Genomic DNA, 25758 nt, shown 5'->3' with positions numbered 1-25758 from the left:
TCTGTTAGTTTCACTGTGTCCCTGTTTAGTTTCTGTTTCCACAATCTGTCAATTGAAAGTGGTGTGTTGAAGTCTCCCACTATTATTGTGAGTTGCAATGTGTGCTTTGAGCTTTTCTAAAGTCTCTTTAATGAATGTGGCTGCCCTTGCATTTGGAGCATAGATATTTAGAATTGATAGTTCCTCTTGGAATATATTACCTTTGATGAATATGAAGTGCCCTCCTTGTCTTTTTGATAACTTTGGGTTGGAATTTGATTTTATTCGATATTAGAATGGCTACTCCAGCTTGTTTCTTCAGATCATTTGCTTGGAAATTGTTTTCCAGCCTTTCACTCTGAGGTAGTGTCTGTGTTTTTTCCTGATATGGGTTTCTTGTAAGCAGCAAAATGTTGGGTCCTGTTTGTGTAGCCAGTCTGTTAATCTATTTTTTTTAAAAATGGGTAATTGAATCCATTGATATTAAGAGATATTTTGGAAAAGTAACTGTTGCTTCTCATTATTTTTGTTGTTAGATTTGGCATCCTGTTCTTGTTGCTGTCTTGTTTTAGGTTTGTTGAAGGGTTACTTTCTTGCTTTTTCTAGGACGTGGTTTCTGTCCTTGTATTGTTTTTTTTTTGTTGTTGTTGTTGTTTTTTTTTTCTTTTCTGTTATTATCCTTTGAAGGGCTGGATTCTAGGAAAGATAATGTGTGAATTTGGTTTTGTCGTGGAATACTTTTTTTCTCCATCTATGGTAATTGAAAGTTTGGCTGGGTATAGTAGCTTAGGCTGGTATTTGTATTCTCTTAGGGTCTGTATAACATCTGTCCAGGATCTTCTGGCTTTCATAGTCTCTGGTGAAAATTCTGGTGTAATTCTGATGGGCTTGCCTTTATAGGTTACTTGACCTTTTTCCCTTACTGATTTTAATATTCTATCTTTATTTAGTGCATACGTCGTTCTAATTAATATGTGTTGGGAGGAATTTCTTTTCTGGTCCAGTCTATTTGGAGTTCTGTAGGCTTCTTGTATGTTCATGGGCATCTCTTTCTTTAGGTTTGGGAAGTTTTCTCCTATAATTTTGTTGAAGATATTTGCTGGCCTTTTAAGTTGAAAATCTTCATTCTCATCTACTCCTATTATCCATAGGTTTGGTCTTCTCATTGTGTCCTGAATTTCCTGGATGTTTTGAGTTAGGATCTTTTTGCATTTTGCATTTTCTTTGACTGTTGTGCCGATGTTCTCTATGGAATCTTCTGCATCTGAGATTCTGTCTTCCATCTCTTGTACTCTGTTGCTGATGCTCGCATCTGTAGTTCCAGATTTCTTTCTTAGGGTTTCTATCTCCAGCTTTGCCTCACTCTGGGTTTTCTTTATTGTGTCTACTTCCCTTTTTTATGTCTAGTATGGTTTTTCTTCATTTCCATCACCTGTTTGGATGTGTTTTCCTGTTTTTCTTTTAGGACTTCTACCACTTTGGTTGTGTTTTCCTGTTTTTCTTTAAGGATTTGTAACTCTTTAGCAGTGTTTTCCTGTATTTCTTTAAGTGAGTTTTTAAAGTCCTTCTTGATGTCCTCTACCATCATCATGAGATATGCTTTTAAATCCAAGTTTAGCTTTTCAGGAGTGTTGGGGTGCCCAGGACAGGCTAAGGTGGGAGTACTGGGTTCTAATGATAGTGAGTAGTCTTGGTTTCTGTTAGTAAGATTCTTAGGTTTGCCTTTCTCCATCTGGTAATCTCTGGAGTTAGTTGTTATAGTTGTCTCTGGTTAGAGCTTGTTCCTCTCGTGATTCCGTTAGCCTCTATCAGCAGATCTGGAAGACTAGATCTCTCCTGAGTTTCAGTGGTTAGAGCACTCTCTGCAGGCAAGCTCTCCTCTTGCAGGGAAGGTGGACAGATATCTGGCATTCGGACCTGCTTCCTGGCAGAAGATGAAGGCCCCGAGACAGAACTTGTCCAAGAATTTGTGTAGCTTCTGTAGTTCACACTCTCACCTGTGCAGACTAGTCTTGGTGGGATCTTGGAACCAAGATGTCTCCCCCAGGTGCTGTGGTAAAGCCCTCCGGGACATGGTGGACACCTCTTCTCTGGCAGGAAAGGTGCTCGTATGTCTGGAGCCCGAAATGAGCTCTGCCTCAGAAGCTCTGGATTTTGCCTGTCCAGGAAGCTGTTAGCCTCTGCAGTCCACTCTCTCACCTGTGCAGACCAGTCTTGGTGGAATCTGGGAACCCAAGGTGGCTCCCCCAGATGCTGTTGTCTGTAGATTGCTTTTATTATGTTTAGGTATTGGCCTTGAATTCCTGATCTTTCCAAGACTTTTATCATGAATGCGTGCTGGATTTTGTCAAATGCTTTCTCAGAATCTAAGGAGATTATCTTGTGGTTTTTGCCTTAGCATTTGTTTATATAATGGATTACATTGATGGATTTCAATATATTAAACCATCCATCCATCTCTGGGATGAAGCCTACTTGATCATGATGGATGATCGTTTTGATGTGTTCTTGGATTCGGTTTGTGGAAATTTTATTGAGTATTTTTTGTGTTGGTATTTATAAGAGAAATTGGGCTGAAGTTCTCTTTCCTTTTTGGGTCTGTGTGGTTTAGGTATCAGAGTAATTGTGGCTTCATAGAATGGACTGGGTAGAGTACCTTCTGTTTCTATTTTGTGAAATAGTTTGGGGAGAATTGGAATTAGGGCTTCTTTGAAGGTCTGATAGAACTCTGCACTAAACCCATCTGGTCCTGGTCTTTTTTTTTTTTTTTTTTTTTTGAAGACTAGTAATAACTGTTTCTGTTTCTTTAGGGGATATGGGGCTGTTTAGATCATTAACCTGATCCTCACTTAACTTTGGTACCTGCTATCTGTCTAGAAAATTGTCCATTTTATCCAGGTTTCTAGTTTTGTTGAGTATAGTCTTTTGTAGTAGGATCTGATGATGCTTTGGATTTCCTCGGGTTCTGTTGTTATGTTTCCCTTTTAATTTCTGATTTTGTAAATTAGGATATGTTCCTGTGCCCTCTAGTTAGTCTGGCTAAGGGTTTATCTATCTTGTTCATTTTCTCAAAAAAAACAGCTCCTTGTTTGGTTGATTCTTTGTATAGTTCTTTTTGTTTCTACTTGTGCCGCAGACCCTCTGGGCCCCTGTGTCTGCATGAAATGGGTCTCTTGAGCAGATGGGCAAAGCGTAGGAATTGACAAACAGATAAACACGCAAGAGAGGTGTTGGATCTGAATGTAATGTTCTTGTCGATCCTCAGACTTTTTATAATACAGCGAATTATCAGAAGTTACAAATCACAAAAAGACAAGATACACTGAAATTCACCAGTTACAGCAGAAAGGAATTTTCAAGAACTAGGTAAATGTTTACATTAGGGATAACAAGCTCTGCCTAGGATCAGCCTAATGCCAGGCAAGAATTTTACACTTTAGTGTTAATAGCACCAGGGGGTTTTAACTCTTGACACGCCTCAAGAATAATGTGGTGTCACGGAGCTCTAAATTCTTAGGTCTTGTAAAACTTTATCTTGTCCGGAGAATTCCCCATTTATCAGGATAGTATATTAACTTGCTCTTGACATGGAATGTAGCCTGTAGTAAAGATTTCTATCTCAGTGAGATTCCCAGGCTCTTTCTGCAGATAACTGAGTTAATGGCCCTGATTTATAGTAACACTTAATTAGTTACTGAATAGGTTAAACTCTTTGCTGTAATCTGGAATTTTGGCACACTGGGAAAGGCTTTATCTATGTCAGAATACAATCTTAAAAGGCACTTATTATAGGGTAATGCTTAATAGAGGGCACGTGGATCCATACACTAGACTAACGCGGGAGTGGAAAATTAATTTTATGGGTTAGGGGGATGGCCAAAACTCCAGGAGGAAGTTTCCTTGAAACTCTTTCCTCATGAGAAAGCTTCCAGACTTTCATCTGTCAAGCTGACTCCACCAGAGCCGTAGCATACTTGGTTGATTTCAGCCCTAGGTTTGATTATTTCCTGTCCTCTACTCCTCTAGGGTGAATTTGCTTTCTTCTGTTCTAGATTCTTGTCAAGCTGCTAGTGTGTTCTCTCTCTAGTTTCTTTTTGGTGGCACTCAGAGCTATGAGTTTTCCTCTTAGGACTGCTTTCATTGTGTCCCATAAGTTTGGGTATGTTGTGGCCTCATTTTCATTAAACTCTAAAAAGTCCTTAATTTCTTTCTTTATTCCTTCCTTGACCAAGGTATCATTGAGAAGAATGTTGTTCAGTTTCCACGTGAATGTTGGCTTTCCATTATTTATGTTGTTATTGAAGATCAGGCTTAGGCCGTGGTGATCTGATAGGTTGCATGGGATAATTTCAATATTTTTGTATCTCTTGCGGCCTGTTTTGTGAACAATTATATGGTCAATTTTGGAGAAGGTACCATAAGGTGCTGAGAAGAAGGTATATCCTTTTGTTTTAGGGTAAAATGTTCTGTAGATATCTGTTAAATCCATTTGTTCCATTAGTTCTGTTAGTTTCACTGTGTCTTTGTTTAGTTTCTGTTTCCAGGATCTGTCCTTTGATGAGCATGGAGTGTTAAAGTCTCCCACTATTACTGTGTGCAGTGCAATGTGTGCTTTGAGCTTTACTAAAGTTTCTTTAATGAATGTGGATGTGCTTGTATTTGGAGCATAAATGTTCAGAATTGAGAGTTCATCTTGGTAGATTTTACCTTTGATGAGTATGAAGTCCCTCTCCTTGTCCTTTTTGATAACTTTGTGTTGGAAGTCGATTTTATTCGCTATTAGAATGATTACTCCAGCTTGTTTCTTATGACCATTTGCTTGGTAAATTGTTTTCCAGCCTTTTACTCTGAGGTAGTTTCTGTCTTTGTCCCTGAGGTGGGTTTCTTGTATGCAGCAAAATATTGGTTCCTGTTTATGTAGCCAGTCTGTTAGTCTATGTCTTTTTATTGGGGAATTGAGTCCATTTCTGTTAAGAGATATTTACAAAAAGTAATGGTTACTTCCTGTTATTTTTGTTTTTAGAGCTGGGATTCTGTTCTTGTGGCTATCTTCTTTTAGGTTTGCTGAAGGATTACTTTCTTGCTTTTTCTAGGGCGTCATTTTTCTCCTCGTGTTGGAGTTTTCCCTTTATTATCCTTTGTAGGGCTGGATTTTTGGAAAGATAGTGTACATTTGGTTTTGTCATAAAATATCTTGATTTCACCATCTATGGTAATTGAGAGTTTTGCTAGGTTTAGTAGCCTGGGCTGGCATTGATGTTCTCTTAAGGTATGCATGACATCTGTTTAGGGTCTTCTAGCTTTCATAGTCTCTGTTGAAGAGTCATGTGTAATTCTGATATGTCTGCCTTTATATGTTACTTGACCTTTTACCCCTATTGCTTTTAGTATTATTTCTTTGTTTTGTGCAATTTGGTGTTTTGACTATTCTATGATGAGAGGAATTTCTTTTCTGGCCCAATCTATTTGGAGTTTTGTAGGCTTCTTGTATGTTTATGGGCATCTCTTTCATTAGGTTAGGAAAGTTTTCTCCTATAATTTTGGTGAAGATATTTACTGGCCCTTTAAATTGGGAATCTTCACTCTCTTCTGTACCTATTATCCTTAGGTTTGGTCTTCTCATTGTATCCTGTATTTCTTGAATGTTTTAGGTTAGGAACCTTTTGTAATTTGCATTTTCTTTGACTGCTGTGTTAATGTTCTCTCTGGTATCTTCTGCCCCTGAGATTCTTCTCTCTCTTGTATTCTGTTGGTGATGCTTGCATCTATGGCTCCTGATCTCTTCTCTAAGTTTTTTTTTGTTTGTTTGTTTTTCTTTTTTTTTATTTCCAGGTTTGTCTCCCTTTGTGATTTTTTTATTGTTTCTTTTTCCATATTTAGGTCCTGTATGGTTTTGTTCACTTCCTTCACCTGTTTAGTTGTTTTTTTTTCCCCTGTAATTCTTTAGCATATTTTTGTGTTTCTTCTTTAAGGGCTTTTAGCTGTTTACCTGTGTTCTTCTGTATTTTTTGCTTTGCTTTGTTTTGCTTTTTTTTTTCTTTTGACAAAGTTTCTTTGTATAGCCCTGGCTGTCCTGGGACTCACTTTGTAGACCAGGCTGGCCTCAAACTCAGAAATTCACCTGCCACTGCCTCCTGAGTGCTGGGATTAAAAGTGTGTGCTACCATGCCCGGCCTGTTTTTTTTGTTGTTGTTGTTGTTTGTTTTGTTTTTAAGGGAGTTATTCATGTCCTTCTTAAAGTTCTCTATCATCATCATGAGATGTGATTTTAAATCAGACTTGTTCTTCTGGTGTTTTGGGTGTATCCAGATCTGGCTGTGGTGGAAGAACTGGGTTCTGATGATGCCAAATATCCTTGGTTTCTGTTGGTTATGTTCTTGCCCTTGCCTCTCACCATCTGGTTATCTCTGGTGTTAGCTGGTCTTGCTGTCTCTGACTGTGGCTTGCCTCTCCTGTAAGCTTGTGTGTCAGTACTCTTGGAAGACCAGTTTTTCTGGGATGAATTTCGGTATGAAGAGCCGTGGCACAGGGTCAGGTTCGGGGTACAGAAGGAAACTGGAGGGATCCTGTCTCTGGTTCTTCCTTGCTTCCTGTGTCCTGATGGATCTGGGTAGATCCCTCTTAGGCCATGAATTTTAGCATGTGTTATCAGTCTTCCCTGTGCTTATAGGTTGTCTCAGCACTCCTGGTGTACTAGCTCTCTCTCAATGGTATTTGGGTATAGAAAGCTGTGTCACAGATCAGCTCCAGGGGCAGATGGAAACCAGAGGGGTCCTTACACTTTTTATTCTGTACTTGGGACAGGATCTCATTAAGTTTACTGTGCTGGCCTTGATCTTACCCTATAACCTGAGGAAGGCCTCAACTTGTCATCCCCTTGCCTCAGACTCCCCTGTGCCTGTGACCTGGCTCCTTTTCACATTTGATGTGTCTTCAAGGAGCAGACATTGTAGATAAAAGATAGTGAATACACTCCACCTGCCAATCTGTTTTTCTTGTTTATTGACTATTTTCGATTGAATGTACCTAGGAAAAAGCAAACTCTCTCTCTCTCTCTCTCTCTCTCTCTCTCTCTCTCTCTCTCTCTCTCTCTCTCTCTGTGTGTGTGTGTGTGTGTGTGTGTTTGTGTAGGAGAGAGAGAGAGAGAGAGAGAGAGAGAGAGAGAGAGAGAGAGAGAGAGCCTTGCCTTGAGCCTTCTTAACTGTTAAAGTCAGATACCTTTTTAAAAGAAACACAAGCATCAAAGATCCTTTCCTTAGAAGAAACTGCATTACATTTTTTATTACTTAAAACAGTTCTTAAATTTAAAGATATTTTGACTTTGATTCTACTTTTCTTCTCCTCCAAGTCTTTCCAGTTCTTCCTCATCACTCTTCCTACCAACTTTTAGTTCTTTCTAAACAAACAAACAAACAAACAAACAAAAACAAAGAAAACATACACAAAAATTGCAGAGCCCAGTATATGTTGGTCATTAACATAAAGACTGTCCTGGAGTGGTTACCCGGTATATAAAAACTATCATATTTAAGTTTGCACATTCAGAAGTTCCATAAAAACACTAAACTGAAGCAAAAACTATATACAGACAACTGTATATACCTTGCACTTGCTGCCACACTCTCTGTGAGTTCATGGGATAATTGCTCATTTTGATTTCAGAGGGTCTTGCTTTCTTAGTGTCCTCCATTCTGTCTGGCTCTTGTACTTATTCCACCTCCTCTTCCACAGGGTTCCGTGAACTCTGATGGGAGGGATTTGATGTAGAAATCCCATTTAGGGCAGAATGTTTCAGCATCATGCTCTGCTTGATGTCTGACTGTCAGTCTCTATTTGTTCCTACCTGCTACAGGAAGAAACTTCTCTGATGATAGCGAAGTATCAGAGTAGTAATCTTTTTTTATTATATCCCATATCTTTCTTTCCTTTTTTTTTTAATTTTTCTTTTTTTCTTTTTTCCCTGGAGATGAGGTCTGATCCAGGGCCTTGTTCTTGCAAGGCAAGTGCTCTGTCACTGAGCTAAATCCCTAAGCTAACCCCCATCCTTTCTTAAAGACCAGTATTATTTGGTTTCATTCTAGGTCCATGGTCCAATTAGGCTCAGATTCTTGTTCACTCAAACAGTGTCTGGTATGGGTTCTACCTTGAGGAATGAGCTTAAGACAACTCTGTTATTGGTTGGTTACTTTTCAAGCTTTGTGCTAACATTACCTTAGAATACTATGTAGGCAGGACACCATTGGAGATAAAGGATTTGTGGCTGGCTTGGTGTTTACATTTCTCTTTTGATATTATGTGGAGTACCAACAACTCTGGAGTGTAGGAGTGAAGGCTCTATGGAGGCACAGGCTGGACACCTCATTATTCAATGAGCTGAGTTGTGTTGTCTTCACCAATGGAATCTTGCTGTCAGTTTGTGGAGAGCAAACTTTTGTCTTGACGACAGTCTGGGTAGTTTGGGGAGTACCCGTAGGGCTTCTGTTCAACAACCCAATAAGATGTAACTCAATCCCGGTTCTGTAAGGTTCATTTGATGACAAGACATGGCTAGATTTCATTATCTCACCTTCTTATATGTATGTGGTTTAGGCACTTTCTATTGTATTAGGTTTCCATACTATACCTCAAATGCCCCCTAATTTTAGCTGTCCCTCCTGTATTTTTTCTCACAACTTCCAACACTTTTTACAACCAGGAAACTGGTTCTTCTCATAAACAAAGGCAAGTAAACTCTACATCTTTTATTCCAAGGATAATATCTCTCACTTGTTCCTTAGAGAACCTGTTCATCTAATTCTGTAATTCATTTTATGGCTCCGCCTCTAATCCTATTCAGACAATTCTTGAGCTTTTTTATGACTTCCTATTTTAATATTAATTTTTGTTGGGTGACATTTAAGTGTCTATTAAAATTAATAAATTCATGAGCTTCTTTTCCAATTAATATACCTATTATCAGTTTATTTCTTTGTACCAGCTATCAAATATAGTGGTGTAGAGACAAAATCCAGCTTTGCAGGGTATTTCATTGGTGACATTTTTTTCCTTCATCTCCTCCAGTATCACAATGATGCATTGTCAGTGTTTCTTAACAATTATAATATATTTTAAGGCTTATAAAAGTCTTGAAGAATATGGTTTATTTGCTGTGTGTGAGGGGAAAGTTTATATTTACCATATTGATATAGTGATGTTCTAGTGACACTTATCAAAAAAGATGAAATTTTCCTCTTAAATTATTTTAATATAATCCTATAAGTAAAGTCATCACAAATGGAGAGGCCTATGCAGTCCTTAATATCGATCCTTTATATCCATCTTTGGAGTAATACATTCTGTCTTCTGTAGCTTCAAGTAAGTCTGAAGATGAGGTTGTGTATGCACTTCAATTTTGTTCTTTATAAAGCACATTATTTTTATCTTGGATTCTTTGTGTTTTGGGTTTTTTTTTCTCATAATTTTAGAATCAGCCTAATTTTTTAAAAGTCTGCTTATATTTTGCTTGGATTGTCCTGAAAAGATCCATCAATTGTAGGGAATCATTTTAGCAATATGTAAGTTATGAATTCATGATTAATGATTTATCTTTATTAGTTTTGGTCACTAATTAAAGTTTTGTCCAGTGTTTTTAAATCCTTATTATAAATACTTCCAATGCATGAATTCTTAAGAATCTCATACTTTTATAAACTGCTGCATTTTAATTTTTGTTTTCAAGTTAAGTGTGGAGATACAGATACTCGCACATGGTGCCTGAGGTAGGAGGATTAATTAATTATTAATTAGTTTGAGGCTAACCTTGGTTACATAGTGAAATTGAGGCCTGCCTAGTTTACATGGAGAGACCCTGCCTTAAACACATACACAACTAAAACAACCAAAAAGGAGAGAAAAAAAACATAAATAAATACTCAACAAAATACCTTTCTATTTTTGAATGCTGGTGTACAAAAGTATAATTGGCTGGAAGATGGCCTTGCATCTTCAGACATTTATATATCCTAGCCATGTCTCCTTAAATTCATCTTTAGTTATTTCCTATCTTCCCTTATATAGCAGACTTTTAAACTATAATTATTCCAGGCTTAACATTGTAAGTCTGTCATGCAATAGGTAAATGAAACATATCTTTTAAATATTATAATTTGGGAGTGGATCATGGATGATGAAATTAATATTTGAGACCTGGAATATTTGTAACATTAAAACAAATTAAATGACCTAATACAGATATGCAATGCTTACCTGCTCAAGCTCTTTATTACATTCTGCACAGTCAATCATATGTCTGCTTATTTCAACAACCTTAGTGGTAAGTATAGTGTATTCACGTTCTCTATGAGCTCATCACTCCCACTGGCCCTAGGACTTTCCATTTAGGGCCAGATTTTACTCAATTCAAGGCCAACATATTCTCTTCATGCTGTTCCATGAAAGACCTTCTACCATTTTCACTAGCCAGCTGGCAACTCTCACAGCCTTTTCCAGCACTCATAGGCTGTCTTAGGTCCCAGAATCCAATTTTTTTTTTCATTTCACACCAGATTCTCTTGATGAGACAAAGACTATTTGTCTTGATTGGTGGCAGGCAGCCTTCCTAGTCTTATTAGAAGCCAGTGAGCAGAAAATGTTGAGGTGCTAAAACACGTTGGTTCTAAACAACTTTTAAAAATTAAATGCTAAAAATAAATGGAAAATATTATTCCTACATATCAAATAATATTTTAATATGAAACAATGGTATTTTTAGCTACTAACATAAAACTATGCTTTCAGATATGTTTTTAGTATATACATTAAAGCTGTACAACAATTTTTTTTTGTGTGTGACAGTGCTGAGGATTGATCTCAGGGCAAAGCGCATGCAACCCCTAGAGAATAATGATACTTTTTTTTAAAGGGGATTGTATCTCATATGTCTATATAATTCTTTTTGTAAATAATATATTCCATGCTTTAAAATATTAGAATCATTTTAAGGATAGTGAGCTTAATATTTGAAGTACATACCATTGATCATAAGATATTCATTAAGCACAACACTTGACTTTTTGATTGACACAACATTCAACAATAGACATGAGATGTCTGCTCCAGGTACCACGGTATGACCAGATCACAAGACAGCAGAGCTTTTTTCTATACAGCCTAGCCACACCATTCCCATAATTATATTTTATCATGTCAGAAACTGACATTAATTATGTTTGCCTTCCTTTTATTATTCTGTTGTTTGTAGCCATGGCACAGAATTTCTTTCTTTGTTTTGTCAGGTACTGTCATAGGAACCCCTGTGTACTTTATATTTATTCACATATTTTATGTGTAAGTAACACTGTAATAAATACAAGTTAACCTAACATCCAGTTTAGAAAATAGACATATAATTGCCTGGCTAGTCATCTTTCTCTCCCACCCTTTTTCACTATCATTCTGTCATCACTTTCTGAATCAGGAATAGGTATTGTATTGATTTTAAAAAGTAAGATATTGACCTAGCTGAGACCCTCCCCACAGAGCTCAGCAGACATAAGACCTTTCCATACTGTGGGGGACATATCATCCTTCCACATCCACCTGGAGGTAGATCAGGTTTTCCATCCCAGCACCCCCACACAGAAACAGCTTGATTCCCAGGAGGCCCATCTTAACCAGAATCACAGGGACAGGATCCAGTCAGAAACAGCAAGGCCAGTTAACACCAGAGATAACCAGATGGCAAAAGGCAAGCACCAGAACATAAGCAACAGAAACCAATGACACTCGGCACCATCAGAACCCAGTTCTCTATAATAGCAAGCCCTGGATAACCTAAGACACCTAAAAGGCAAGATTCTAATCTAAAATCCCATCTCATGAAGATGATAGAGGACCTTAAGGAGGACATAAATAACTCCCTTAAAGAAATACAGGAGAACACGGGTAAACAGGTAGAAGTCCTTAAAGAGGAAACATAAATTCCTTAAAGAAATATAGGAAAATACAATCAAACAGGTGAAAAAATTGAACAAAAAAATCAAGGGTCTAAAAATACAATTAGAAATAATGAAGAAATCACAAAGGGAGACAACTGTGGAGATGGAAACCCTAGGAAAGAGATTAGGAGTTAGAGATGCAAACATCACCAACAGAGTACAAGAGACAGAAGAGAGAACCAAAGGTGTAGAAGATACAACAGAAGATATTGAGACAACAGTCAAAGAAAATGCAAAGTGCAAAAAGCTCCTAACCCAAAATATTCAGGCAATTCAGGACACAATGCAAAGACCAAATCTAAGAATAATAGGAATAGAAGAGAGTAAAGATTTTTAAGGGCCAGAAAACATCTTCAACAAATTGATGGAAAAAACCTCCCCTGACCTAAAGAAAGAGATGCTCATAAACATACAGGAATCAAGGAGCAGCCTGGAACAGGGTCCTTTCAGTTATCTGCACCCAGAGCTGACCCTGTGCCAGACCTCTCCATACCCAAATCCTGCCAAGAGAGAGCTGTTCTCCCAAGAGTGCTGACACACCTGAGAGCAAAGGAAAGACCATCACTTCTGCTCAAATACCTGGCCTAAGAGGGGCAGGTGTGGAACCCTTAGGACACAGAAACCAAGGAGCAGCCAGGGACTGGATCCTTCCAGTTTTAATCTGATCCCAGAGCAGACCCTGTGCCACAGCTCTACAAGCCCAAATTCCAAAAGGAGAGAGCTGGACTCCCAGGAGGGCAGACAAACATGAGAGTACAGGTGAGACCAACAATTCTGCTCAAATTCCTGGCCCCAAAAGGACTTGCCCAGAGCCAACAGGACACAGGAAGCAAGTAACAGCCAGGGACAGGATCCTCCCTGTTTCTCCCCGGACCCCAGAGCTGACCCTGTGCCACAGTTCTTCATTTCAAAATTTATCCCAGAGAGAACTGGTCTTCCAGGAGTACTGACACATAAACTTACAGGAGGGACAAGCCACAGTCAGAGGCATCAAGACCAGCTAACACCAGATATAACCAAATGGTGAGAGGCAAGGACAAGAACATAAGCAACAGAAACCAAGGTTACTTGGCATCATCAGAACCCAGTTCTCCCACCACAGCCAGTCCTGGATACCCCAAAACACCAGAAGAATAAGACTGATTTAAATTCCCATCTCATGATGATGATAGAGGACTTTAAGAAGGACATAAATAACTCCCTTAAAGAAATACAGGAGAACACAGGTAAACAGATAGAAGCCCTTAAAGAGGACACCTATGGTCACTTAATCTTTGACAAAGAAGCCAAAACCACACAGTGAAAAAAAGAAAACATTTTCAACAAATAGTGTTGCTCTAACTAGCAGTTTGCATGAAGAATACAAATTGATCCATTTTTATCTCCTTGTGCAAAGCTCAAGTCCAAGTGGATCAAGAGCCTCCACATAAAATCAGATACACTGAATCTAACAGAAGAGAAAGTGGGAAAAGGCTCCAAACTCATCAGCAGAGGGGAATATTTCCTGAATAAAACACCAATGGCTCAGGCTCTAAAATCAACAAATGATGAATGGAACCCCATGAAACTGAAAAGGTTCTGTAAGGCAGAGGACACTGTTAATAGGACAAAATGGCAACCTACTGACTGGAAAAATATCTTTACCAATCCTACATCTGATAGAGCCAATATACAAAATATACAAAGAACTCAAGAAGTTAGAATCCAGAAAACCAAATAACCCAATTTAAAAATGGAGTATAGAGCTAAACAGAGAATTCTCAACAGAGGAATATTGAATGGCCAAGATGCACCTAAAGAAATGTCAACATCCTTAGTCATCAGTGAACTGCAAATCATCATGACCCTGATATTTCACCTTACTTCAATCAGAATGGCTAAGACTAAAAAAAATAAAATAAAAAAAATAAAAACTCAGATGACCGCATATGCTGGTGAGGATGTGGAGAAAGAGGAACAATCATTGCTGATGGGATTGCAAGCAGGTACAACCAGTTTGGAAATCAATCTGGTGGTTTCTCAGAAAATTAGAAATAGTTCTACCTGAAGAGCAAGCTATACCGCTACTGGGCATATACCCAAAAGATGCTTGAACATATAACAAAGACACAGGCACCACTATCATCATGGCAGCCTTTTTTATAAGAGCCTGAAGCTGGAAACAATGTTATGAGATGTCTCTCAATGGAAGAATGGATACAGAAAATTTGGTACATTTATACAATGGAATCCTACTCAGCTATTAAAACAAAGACTTCATGAGTTTTGTAGGCAAATGGATGGAACAAGAAAATATCATCCTGGGTCTGGGAACTTAGAACCAAAATGTCATGCATGGTATGTACTCAATGATTACTAGACACTAGCCCAAAGCTTAGAATACCCACAATACAACTCACATATGAAACTTAACAAGAAGGAAGACGAAAGTGTACATGCTTCAGTCCCACTTAGAAGGGGGAACAAAATGGCCTTGGGAGGTAAAATGAGAGAGGGACCTGGGCAGAAGATGGGAGGGCAAGGACAAAAAGGGGTTGAGGGGCAGGACCAGGTATGGGAAAAGACACGAGAGAAGTCCAAAGGGCCAGGGGAATGAATAGAAATATGTAACAGTTGGGGAGGAGGAACCACTGCAAAGTTTCAGATGGCAGGGATGTGAGAGGCATCCATGGCCCAGTGTGGATGACATTTGTCAAAATGCTGAGAGTGGGTGAATGGGTGGGGGAACACCCTCTTAGAAGCAAAAGCAAGCAGGAATTGAGTGAGGGTTTACAGACAGTGACCAGGAAGGGGGACAACATTTGAAATGTAAATAAAATAATTAATAAAAATAGGATTTTAGGATCCCAGGGAGATGAATCAGTTTGTGAGAGTATTTTCTGTGTAATCCTAAAGTCTAGAAAGGATATAAAAAGCCACTCATGGAGTTGAGGAGATTGCTTGGTGGATAAGTGCTTGTTGTACGAGAGTCCAGGAGTTCCACATCCTCAGAATCCACATGAATGCTGGATAGGTATAGTAGTCCACCTATGATTTCAGCCTTGGAAGGTCAAGTCAGGGTAACCACAGAGCTTGCTTACTTATTGAGTCTAGCCATGTTAGTAAGTCTGGGTTTGATTGAGATACTTGCCCTCAATCAATAAGGCAGAAGAACAATGGAGGATGACTCTCAACATTAACTTTGGGCTTCCAGGTACATATAAACTCACATAAATGTCCACTCACACACACACATCTGTGCACACACATGTGCTCCCAAACATGTGAACATGCACACATAGGTGCATACCACAAAAACACATGACAGTTAAAAAAGAAAACTAGGCAAATAAAGCTGTAATGTAGCAGTTTGAGGCTGAAACAGTTTAATTCCAAGAGTTCTATAACCAGAGTCCAGATAAAATGGGGCATTTTAGGTTCATGATGAACCATTTCTCAAGGCAACAATTTGTAGGGCAATAGAGGAAGGCTCTCAACATCTAGTTAATTAATTAGAAGATTAATTAATGCACAAAGGTGTGCACATAAAACATAACACAGAGAGAAGAAAATATGACCTTGTTTAACTTGAAAAATATATCATCTTAATCTTTGTGAGAACATTCCAGACAGTGATTTAGCTTTCCACTTAGGAAGGTTTCTTGTTTCCCAAGCTGAAGAAGATGTTCCCAACAACATTTGAAAGGCTGTTTATAATGGATGTATAAATTAACAAGAGAAAGCATCCAGTTTTACACAGCTCAAGTATTTCTTGTGTTTTGTTAAAACAAAGAAATGAACAAAGAAACAAAAAGATTAGAGTTGAGAATAGGTTTGACAATTTGAAAGAAAGTTTTGCCCAAACGCCATTTTCTCTCATAATGAGTGGGAATTTGAATAAGCAATTTGGAAATCAATCAATTAGCTCTCACTCTATGTACCAGGCTGGCCTGAAACTTGCCAGGTAGCCCAGGATGTCCTGGAAATCACAGAAATTCACCTGCTTCTGGATCTACAGCACTGGGTTTAGAAAAGTGGGCCGATATGCATAGCTTCATTGGCCTCTTAAAAACTTAACCCTTTTCTCTCAGGCCATGTTCCGCATCTGTTTCATGCATCCGGTAAAGTGGTGCTAGCATTTGTTTTTTCTATTTGTTGGTTTGGTTGGTTTTTGTTTTGGTTTGTTTGTTTGATTGGTTTTATCTTTCTGTGATCAGGCAACAGTGATGTCCCTGAATGTAGTAGTACTGAAGGTAGTGATCTCTCCTTCTCTGGCTTTATGCTCAGGATTCTTCCTTAAGGTTGCATTTGTAATTTATTACTTTGCCACAAGGGTGCACTAAAAAGCCCTCATAAACACAAGAATGAATTACTTAATTTTCTGGAACTCATTTACCTGGGGCAGAGATCTTTTATTGGATTCACTTGACTGTGTTCACACTTACAGAATTTTCCTAGATTGTTAGAGACAACAGACCTAAGAACGAAAATATATTTTCCTCTCAAGTAAGATACAACTGATAATCTCTTTTAAAAAACCTACACAGTTTATTTTAAGAATGAAAATGAGTTTAGATGCAAAAGGTTAGAAATCCCTTTTTGTAGTTAAATTTTTTTCTTTGGGAGAAATCATGAATTGTAAAACTATATGGTAGCATTTATGACAAATTTTCTTTATTACTAGGATTACTAAGTGTTTATGTGTTGGGTTTTTAACAAGTATTATAGAATGGAGAGAAACCTCACGTACTACCTATAACAGTCTGCACTACTGAAAGTGAGTAAATTACTTTGCCCAAGACAAAACCCGATGCTCAAATTTAATTACCCTCATATGCTAAAAACACATCGCCTCTTTTATCTTTTTGATGAAACATGACAGCCATTTTGCTTTTGGAAAGAGTTTTAGAATTTTTGGTGCAACTGCCACGTCGTTTTCTTTTCTAGTGAGCGTATTTTGATCACAGTTTGTCAGGTGCCATGATAGACCTGGCAAAATGAAGAGTTGCTAACAAAGACTGGTTTTAAGTCTTCTCTCAGGATGACAGGGGATATGGAGTTAAGGAGAAAGTTGCCTGAGGGGCAAAGTTTGCTTCAATGTTCATTAGAGACTTTTCATTTGTAGACTGACTCTATTGGTCGGAATGCTACTGTGATTTTAAGTTTGGTTAAGGAGGAAACACCAGATAGAGGGGCCATCTTTTGTGTTCTGGTCTCAACTCAATCAGCAAGGCCTCGAGGACCGCAGAAGTTCCCATTTTCTCATTTGTAAAATAAGAGAAGAAATGCCCTTTGGGTTTGTCTTTATGCTTCATGATGTGGCTTCTACTTACATTTCTGTAGAGTTAAAACAGTACTCCAATGAAACGCAAAAGCAGTCAGCTACAAACCCAACATTTTTTAGCAACAGGACAAGAAATATATTGTGTGCTTTTCATTTGGAACATAAAGGCATCATTCATGTTCACAGTTTAATTCAGCAGTGGCATCTCGCCAATATGATAGTCACAAAGTGACCCATTCCACACAAGATCTCTGAATACCACAACATTCCACGCCACTGCTATTCATCAAAGGGAATTTCTCGGTAGACCAACTAGCTTAGAAATGGAAAACTATGCAATAGCAGTCCAAGGATTGACATTTACTATTGAAACCTAATAGTGTGAATTTTCATTGAGAACTTCCATGTTTTCTACTATACCTCTCTTCACCTTAATTTTATATTTAAATATCTTCTTAAAATTATGGTCAATAGCTGGTACTTAAAATAAAATTGTGTAATAAATGTCCATGCATTTTTTATGTAGTTTCAACAATTATTTCTGCATAATGAATCAATACCACTAGATCCCATCCACTCGCAACATCTCAGCTTGAACATGCACTCAGCTCCATCACAACCCTTGGCAATACCTCATACTTCTTCCTGCTCCCTCAGTGACTTGTGTCTGAACTCTCCCCTCCAGCAGGCTGAGGCTGTGGGGCCAGTAAAGCATGATTTGTGAGCTGGGATTCCAGAATGCCTGACGATGTGCCTTATAAATCTGATTCATTCTTGTATAGGCTTAATCGCAAATAGACAATTTACAGTTTGTAATGGGTTGCTGTTTCCTGTGCCTGATTTTGTCACATATCAAATAAAATGGAACACAGCTTTGACATGCACCTCAGATGCATGGCTAAATATTTTCTGTTTACCAGGTCCGAGTGGCCCTACAGAAGATTATTTGTTGTTTTTGTTTTAAAATAGGCCCATAATTCATTGGTGTAGTGGTGTGATTTTGCTCTGGAATTCCAGGTACATACATTGTAGGCTTCCTAGTAAGAATAAAAACACCTTCATCCTCCCTTTTTTAAATCATTGAGATTTTTATTTCATGCTATACTACATTGAATGGTGTATAAACCTAACATCAGATACCTCATGCCTCAGTCTAAGATAGTTTTATGTCCCCTATCTATTGTAACTCTTTTTTTTTTTAAATTGGTCCTCACAGCTGGACAGTGGTGGCACATGCCTTTAATTCCAGCACTCTTTATTTAAAGTGTTTTAAAAGATTTATTTATTTCATTTATATGAGTAGCTGTCTTCAGACACACCAGTCTTCTGATCTGAGGGCATGAAATCCCATTACAGATGATTGTGAGCCACCCTGTAGTTGCTGGGTATTGAACTCAGGACCTCTGGAAGAGCAAACGGCCAGTGCTCTTAACTGCTGAGCCATTTCTCCAGCCGCTATAATAACTCTTATTTAAGAAAGTAGCCTTTCCTGGTACCCACTGTGAGGAGACATAAGGAGCAAGATATAGTAATTTGTCTTTTAATTTGAAAGTGTGCTGCCTTGTTCTTCTCTACATATGTCCTAAAATTTTGCTGATAAAGAGGTCTTTGATTTTTTTTTGAGTTCATATCTGTCATATTTTCTATGAGTCTTCCCTGGAACTGGATTGTTCTGTCTTTCATTTTTCTGCTGAGCCGCCACCCAATAGATGTTCAGGCAGTTTCCTTGGACTTCGCCTTTGTGTTTTTATTATGACATGGAGCAATGGTGTTGACTTACATCTGAAGCTGAACTATCATTGTGTGCTTTAAAACTTCCATGTGTGAGCAGACTCATTCTGACTGAGATTCAAACACAGATGTACAACTACATGCATGTTCATTCAATGTACTGCACAGTGTTCTCTGAGCAAAAGCACCATGCTTGGCAGGGTAGCTACAGTTATGTCTCTGCACCTTTAAGCTCATGTCAATCAAAGAGTCAGAATCTTTTTTTTAAAGATCTATCTATCTATCGATCAGTTGATCGATAGATCTATCTATTCATCTGTAATCATAGCTCATTCATGACAAGATAGAGGCAGATATGGAAGAATAAGTCAGAAATTCTAGGGTCAGTTAGGCCAGAGGATGCAGAATGGCTGAACAAAAGAGACCCTGCCTTAAAACAAATAGAAAGATATAATTGACTCTGGAAATTTGTCCTATGATTTCCACATGTGCATTGTGACTCTCTCTCTCTCTCTCTCTCTCTCTCTCTCCCTCTCTCTCTCTCTCTCTCTCTCTCTCTCTCTCACACACACACACACACACACACACACACACACATGGGTAAAGGGGTTTGGGGGGTGGAGATTGAGATTGTTAAATTCCAACAGGTATGGTAGAACCAGATAAAAGCTAGTTTGTGAAGGCTGCACACTGTGTTGCCTTACCTAGAAGACACTTGGAAAAGAAAACATCACCAGTGGTTATTCAGGGCTTGGGGGCATGGCCAGAGAGATAACTCAGTGAAACCTAGAGCACTTTTAGGACATTGAAAGTTTTCTGACCTGTAATGGAAGACAAAGTACATTGTACACTTGTCAAAACCTACATGTGCATATAAATATGAATAATTTATATAAAATATGCATGTTATTTAGATCAGAACTATTGGCCATTTTGCATCATGTACTGTCTTCTACTCAGCCCATGCCTCAAATTCCATTTTGTTTGTGATCATCTCTTTTGGCTGTTAAGTGAAGGTGGCTGAGATGGGAAATGTGGGGTTTCTGAAGCTTCATCTTGGCTCCTTGGTTGTACTGTCTTTGGTACACCTTACTCCACAGTCTGATAAAATGACTATCAGAATATCATTGTCCAGTATTCTAGGTACTGACTAACCGACTGTCTGCTCTCATACAGTATTCCCAGTAAACTGGTCCTTCTATTCTACTCTGGCCTAAGGTGCGAGTTCAATTACCACTTAGTCACACACCTCATCTACGATGCATCATGGTTTAGCAAGCCAATTAAATTGTCTATTTTCAGAGAAGGAAGAATGGATGGAGAGAGAAGAAGACAGGAGAGAGAGAGAGAGAGAGAGAGAGAGAGTCCATCTTACATCTTGACTCTTCATTCAGAAACAAGGAGGTATGTGAGTATGGACTGGAAGGATGGTACAGTTGTCTTTATGTGGTCTTTATCTTTTTTCTTTTGCGAGTGACTTACTGCCTCTCCCCTATCAGTCCCTACTCCAAAATGAATCAATGATGATTTTGTGTCTTTGATGACCAAAGACAACCTAAATCCTTTTATTCATGCTCAAAATGTCTGCTTATTTCTAGAGAGCAGGAACTTGAGAGCAGAGAGTCTAGTCATAATCACCGTAATTCTCGAGAGACCAGGAGGCATTCTATTATCTCTGGCTGCAGTGTCTTCTTGACGAATCCATTTCTGTGTATTCTCATAGATTTGGTATTGATTCCTGGAATCCAATCACTGGCTCAAATGACAAGCATGTACATGATTGGCTAAATATTTTCTAACAATTGTCCAAATGTTATTACTTTCCTTTCCCATAGCAATATTTGAGAGCATTCTTTCCTATAGCTTGCCAAAAGAATGTGGCTAAATGTAAAATATGATAAGTGAAAATTTGGTAGGTTAAAATTTCTCAACATAATTTTGGTTTGCATCTTATCACCAGTGAGACAGGCTTGTGTCATGGTGAAGGACTATTCTCATTTATTTTTTGTTTGTTTGTTTATAATCATAGGAATTCTTTTGAGACACAGTCTCATGTAATTCAGGAAATTATTGGTGTTGCTATGCATTCAAGGATGACTTTCAACATGGAATCCTGCTGTCTTCAATTCTCCCTTATTTAGACTACTTTATAGGCACATACCACCACTCCTGGCTTGCTAGCAAGTGTTTATAGACCTTTTGTATTGGCTTTTCTTCATAATTTTAGACAAACACTGTGTATTTACAATGTGAACAATTTTCTGTGATAAATATATGAGAATTTTTCCCACTTAATAATTTGTTTGCTTTTCTAATAATATTGTGGGAATGTGTACTTTATATGACAAAATATATCAGTCATTGTCTTCACAGCTTCTGTAACTTGAGTCATAGCAGGGGAGAATCTTTCTCTTCAGGTAACACTGCACTTTAGCCATGGCTTAGTTTATAAACTTATTTATGTAATAACTATTTCATAAATTCATGTCTGTCAGGGCAGATGTGAGTGTTTATGTGTGTGTGTGTGCTCATTCAAGTGAACGTGCATGGACATGCTGGAGTAGCTTCTTCACTTACGTCTCTACCTTAGTTTTTTGACACAGCCACTTGGTGACCTGGAAGTCTTGTTTCATGCAGACTAGCTGATGTCTGACTCCCTAAAGAGCCCCCCTGTGTCCACTCTCCAGTGCTGGGGTTCTGGGTGAGGCAAGTCTGGATTTCTGTCTTTTTTACGTGGGTACTGGAGATCTGACCTGAGGTCCTCATGCTTGTGCACTGTGTATTTTAGTCATTTATCTGTCCCCCAGCTCTTTCATCCATACATCGAGTAGATAGACCATTAACTACGATCCACTTAGGACTTATCTGAAGAAGACTTATGAAGAATGGACCCTGTACTGGCTGGCTTTGTATGTCAGCTTGACACATGCTACAGTCCTTAGAGAGAAAGGAGCCTCAGTTGAGGAAATGCCTCCGTGAGATCCAGCTGTAAGGCATTTTCTTAATTAATGATCCATAGTGTGGGTATAGCCCACTGTGAGTGGTATTGTCCCTGGGCTGGTGGTCCTGGCTTCTATAAGAAACCAGGCCGAGAAAGACGTGGGAAGCAAGCCAGTAAGCAGCATCTCCTTCCCCAGAGACCTCTGCATCAGCTCCTGCTACCAGGTTCCTACCCTGCTGGAGTTCCTGTAGTAATTTTCCTTGATGAGAGGCTACTGAGTGGAAATGTAAACTGAATGAGCCTTTTCTTCCACAGCTTGTTTTTTTGGTCATGGTGTTTTATTGGTTGAAGCAATAGAAACCCTAACTAAGACAGGGCCACTCCTATATTTCTCCTCTATAAGGTTATACTTATACCACCTTTAAAAGTTCTTGCTCTCTCCCTTCTGATAAGAGCTGCTACTTACATTTCCTTGCATGTTTCTATAACAGTTACATATACACATGAATTTTAATTTCATGTCTCCAACCTATCTGCTTCTTTGAATATTATCATTTTAATTACAGAGGCTTTTTAATGTATTTTGGTAAATGGGAGTGCTAGTTCCCAGACATTAATTTTTTTGGTGCAGGCCTTTATGTCTCTTTTTATTCACTTTGAAATTGACTTTGTAGCTCAAGGAAAAATTCTGTAATGGCATTTCTACAGCATTTACCTTAAATGTATAATCAGCTAAATGAGTGTTGATGTCTTTTTTTGTTGTTGTTGCAATATTTTTTGTTTGTTTTTTTTTGTTTGTTTGTTTTTTTTGTTTGTTTTTGTTTTTCGAGACAGGGTTTCTTTGTGTAACCCTGGCTGTCCTGGAACTCACTCCGTAGACCAGGCTGGCCTCGAACTCAGAAATCCACCTGCCTCTGTCTCCCAAGTGCTGGGATTAAAGGCATGTGCCACCACTGCCCGGCGAGTGTTGATGTCTTTCTGGCATAAAATCTTCCTCTTCAAGCCTGCCCTATCATCAGACCTTCCTCTCCAAGTCTTCTCTATCCTTAAACCCCCTTCTTCTAGTCTGCCCTATCCTTATACCCCTTCTTTAAGTCTGGCCAATCCTCAGACCTTCCTCTCCAAGTCTGTCCTATCTTTAGACCCTCCCCCCCCTCTTCAAGTCTATCCTATCCTCAGACATTCCTCTCCAAGTCTACTAATGTATCATTAGTGATTTTCATTTAGGTGTTTGTATGTTTCTTGTTACATTGACTTCTAGATATGTACATATGTGGGGAGTTAAGGAAGCCTTAAGGTGTAAAATGGAGAAATTACAGAGTGAGTGGATAATGTTTGACATGGACACAGCCATTTTCTCAGACCCTTGGCAATGGCACACATATATCGGACTCAGAATTGGCAAAGCTTTCCTCTGTCCCAGTGTGACCATTGACAGTGTGTGCAAAGACTTGCTGTTGCAACTTTCTCCTCCACATGCCTACAGCCTGAAAATCTGTCCTACATAGCCCTCTACTGAGACAATGTCATCTTCTTGGCTGTGTTGTACATAATAAACTCTCTGAGGTCCTCAGGTATAACCATGGTTGGTGTGCTCCCTCTGAGCAAGCACAGCCCCCACATCTCCTCTTTTCCATACAAGTGTCTGTGTGCCCGTTAGTTTTTCATTTCCTTGCTGGACCTGGTTAGGATCCCAGGACCCAGCAGCCCTGGACATGACACACATGTTTATTAACATAATCTGTTAACCTACATATGCACATGCATTTACTCTATTAAATAGGGTTTTAGGTAGTTTATGTTTGTACTCGGAAAGGCTATGTTGATATTAACTTGCTACCCCATCAAATTATTTTATTGTCATAATTTACCTATTAATTATTTGAAATTTCCATATAAATATGATTATATCATCTGTAAACAGAAAATTACTCCATTCTCTCTCAACATTTATCTTTAAATGCTTCTTTTTATCATTTGTAAATATCTCTAACAAGAAAGATATGTATAATGGATGTAAATGATATATTTTCATTTTGACAGCATCTAGTTTCTTATCCTTGGCTGCATCTCAGGCTGTACTTGACTTTGTAAAAGTCCTTCTGCCTAAGCCTTCTGAGAGCTGGACTTACAGGCACGCACCATCACTATCCATCACTACCAACGCAGTTTTTGTATTATTAAGGAACTGAAATTAGCATTGGTGCCTCTGATACTCCGATGTTTTTCATTATAAATGATGCTGGCTTTTTTTATTTTTTTTAAATCAAGGAAGAACTGCTTTAGTAAGGAAGATTCAATCATATGTGTTTACTTATTTTCATAAGACATTGTATTACATTTGCAAAGTAACTTTTCTTCAACACTGAAAATGAGCTGGTGTTAGTATACAGTATGTAAGAATAACATGTTCCTTTCTATAAAGTGGAACTTAAAGTGAGCTTCTCTCCCCCAGGTTGTATATTTACTATTGCTACTGCTGATGCTGTGTTTGAGATAGTGTCAAGCAGCCTAAGTTGTCTTCTGTCTTCAAACTTGAGATCTTTCTGCTTCTGCCTTCCTACTGCTAGGGAGGTAGAACTCACCATGTTTGGCTCCTTCAGTTTTATTTATTTCTTCCTGTGGGGATCTATGTATTTGTATATCTTTCCTTAGTTTTCCTACTGTTATCTGCCTCAAATTAATCGGTATACGTTAACCTAGAATCAATTTAAAATTTTGTCTATGACTATTAAGTTTGTTACTAACAGAACCAAGGGAGAACAGTTTTATTTGGGCCTTTTTTTTTTTCCTCAGAGGTTCTCCTGAGTCTACCCTGGTGGGAGTAGAGCTGAGATGCCAAAGCTTTTAAATTCAGACTCCATTTTTGAGAACCTGACCTAAGTTTGAACTCAGGTAAACTAACAGGCTGGTATCTAGCATTAGTTTCCAAGTTTCCCCCAACAAAACCTGAGCCTAACTCCAGTCTCTAGGTTAATGCCCAACAAGAACAGTGTCTCCAGGTTACACCCTCAACAAGACCAGTGTCTCCAGGTTATTACCCCCAAAAACCTGCACCCAGGTTACAAGCCCACTCCTTGCACAATGACCACCAATGAAGAGGGGAACAGAAGTCATGTTTATGATATGACTTCCAGCACCAGTCAATTATGTTAAAGGTTACAACAGCTTTCCAATTAGATGCTTACACACATAGTTCCTGCTTGCTGCTTACTATTAAACCTTTCCCTGATAGACATTCTGGGCTCCCCCACCATCAAAACCATCCTGCGTGATAGAGGTGTATTGGCAGGGCCCGACCTAGCTCAAATAGAATAAAAGACCCTGCTGTGAGTTGCATCAGATTGGCTCCTGTCTGTTTGGGGGGGGGCGGGGGGGGGAATCACTAACATTTCCTTGGCACAACACAGTGAAGAGCAAAACAGTTCACTTTGTGGCAGTCAGAAAGTAGAAAATAGGAGGGAGCATATAAGAAGACTCTATGACCCAGCACTTAAAGGCATGACCCAGTGATGTACTTCCTCCAATTATGCCTGCTTCTTACAGGATGGAAACAACTACAAAAACAAACAGAACCCCCCCCCTCCACACACACACACATACACACAATGTCTTTATTATCATCTACCATTCTGTACATCCTTTGTTTATTTTCTGCCTTTTGTTCTGGTATTGACCCTCAAAGGTGTGAAGGTGCCTGCCTGGTCACATGGGGTGACTACAGGTCTTCTTTCCTCACTCCATAGATTTAAATTTTATACTGTCCTGAAAACTCTTCCACACCTTTACAAGTAATAATTCTAGGACCACTCTATACCCAAGCTAACCCAAAACTTACTATGTGATGCAGGCTGGCCTTCACTATCCTC

At 38.7% G+C, this 25758-nt stretch overlaps 1 long non-coding RNA gene across 2 annotated transcripts in view; it reads left to right on the top strand.

The window, feature by feature from the left end:
• The first annotated feature begins 20268 nt into the window (after window positions 1–20268).
• Window positions 20269–25758, top strand: part of Gm30165 — a 39785-nt gene continuing 34295 nt past the window's right edge. For both annotated transcript variants that reach the window (XR_001779687.1, XR_380227.2), the window contains exon 1: window positions 20269–20352. This is a non-coding gene — a long non-coding RNA (predicted gene, 30165). The remainder of the gene's footprint in view (window positions 20353–25758) is intronic.

Source organism: Mus musculus, chromosome 10, assembly GCF_000001635.26.
Source record: "Mus musculus strain C57BL/6J chromosome 10, GRCm38.p6 C57BL/6J".
Taxonomy (NCBI): domain Eukaryota; kingdom Metazoa; phylum Chordata; class Mammalia; order Rodentia; family Muridae; genus Mus; species Mus musculus.
Note: the sequence above shows the minus strand (reverse complement) of the source record. Positions and strands in the feature narration are given on the sequence as shown.